This window comes from Globicephala melas, chromosome 10, assembly GCF_963455315.2.
Source record: "Globicephala melas chromosome 10, mGloMel1.2, whole genome shotgun sequence".
Classification (NCBI taxonomy): Eukaryota; Metazoa; Chordata; class Mammalia; order Artiodactyla; family Delphinidae; genus Globicephala; species Globicephala melas.
Window position 1 is genome coordinate 7,824,514 of NC_083323.1, and position 1,893 is coordinate 7,826,406.

Consider the following 1,893-nt stretch of genomic DNA (forward strand, 5'->3'; position numbering starts at 1 on the left):
CTCAATAAAAAGGTCCAAAAGGACTCTACTAAGCAGAGTAAGACCTAGCAGAGGTATAACAGAAAAAGGACTAGATGGGAATCATACAACTAACATTCCTGACTTGCTACTTGTGATATCGTGTTAGTTTCAGTTCCCCATCAGTAAAATGATATTTGCTCTAACTTACTGGACTTGTGAAGATCCAAGGAGATCATTCATTCATTCAAAAAGCCTATATATGTATATTATGATGTTAATATGAGAGGTGGTTAAATTTACTTATTCCACTGAAGCAAAATGAAGCATAATGACATTTTTCCAGGACACTGGTGTGTATAATCCAGTACCTAGCTCTAAATTTTGATTAATCAGGTTTTACACAAAGCCTCAACAAATGGAAAAAATGTTACAAGCGAAGAATGGTTCCAGCTCTAAATCACAAGTTATGGCCTCTGTGATCAAGACTGACTAACTGCGGGCTTCCCTGGTGGCGCAGCGGTTGAGGGTCCGCCTGCCAATGCGGGGGACACGGGTTTGTGCCCCGGTCAGGGAGGATCCCGCACGCCGCGGAGCGGCTGGGCCCGTGAGCCATGGCCGCTGGGCCTGCGCTTCCGGAGCCTGTGCTCCGCCACGGGAGAGGCCACAGCGGTGAGAGGCCCGCGTACCGCAAAAAAAAAAAAAAAAAAAGACTGACTAACTGCATATCTATTCACCTACTCCCATGGAGAGGGACAGCTTTATGGAACTTAAGTGTTAGAAGCAAAGAGCAAGTTCTGTGCACTGAACAATGATTACTTTTTAGTTTTACTTTCTAGAGTAAGGAGTAAGTCTTGATATAATTACCATTCCATTTTCAATAAATTCAGGTATACCAACGTAAGAGACTTAACACTGGTGTCAAATACCATATGCTCCGGCTCACACATTGTTCACCTATCGGCCCCCAAAACTAAAATATGATCCAATGGCAGATCTGCCTGAAAGACGATTCAGCTTTCACCGATCAAGCTTCATGTTCACTGCTTGCGACAGAATACACCCTAAAAAAATGCCCCGCCCCCCATTCCTGGACTACTCTATCTTGCCTTTTCTAAGTTTTTTTTGAATTTTATTTAATTTATATTTGTATACAGCAGGTTCTTATCAGTCATCCATTTTATACACGTCAATCCCAATCGCCCAAATCATCACACCACCACCCCCACCCCTCCGCGGCTTTCCCCCCTTGGTGTCCATACGTTTGTTCTCTACATCCGTGTCTCAACTTCTGCCCTGCAAACCAGTTCATCTGTATCATTTTTCTAGGCTCCACATATATGCGTTAATATACGGTATTTGTTTTTCTCTTCCTGACTTACTACCTTGCCTTTTCGAGCAAGGCTTTCAGACATAAAAAGCCTCAGGAGTATTTTCAAATATTACCTCTTCTGAGAGGAACTACTCAAAGGATGTGTAGTACTAAACATGTGTTTCCTGTACATTCTGCAGCCAGCTCTCACGTCTACTCTTTGAAAACACGAAAATCCGACTGTAAGTTAACCTAACAGAAACAAGAGCTACGTGATGTGAGACACTGTGTCACCTGGGCAAGTGTGATAACTGACACAACTTCCATGAGTCCGAGTTACTTTGAAGACAGCCCCTCTGGGAAGACAGCACACCCTTTTCTCTCTGCAGTCATTTCAACCTCTTAGAATACCTCAACTGCAGAAAGAACCCCGGGCCCACCCTTTTCCAGGGACAGGGGGTAGAGAAGAAATCCAAGGAGCGCACAGAGGGTTTGGGAGTGGAGACCCCAGCAGAAGAGTCCACTGAAGCAGGGGTCGCCTCAGACCAACCTGGACCCCTCTGGTGCGCCTCAGGCTTCTCAGAGCAAGCCCCGAAGGAGACACTGTGGGAGGTGAGTCTAAC

The 1,893-nt window shown here is 45.2% G+C and overlaps 1 protein-coding gene across 1 annotated transcript in view; it reads right to left on the minus strand.

The window, feature by feature from the left end:
• Positions 1-1,893, minus strand: part of XPNPEP3 (X-prolyl aminopeptidase 3) — a 59,125-nt gene that overhangs the window by 56,721 nt on the left and 511 nt on the right. The window lies entirely within an intron of this gene.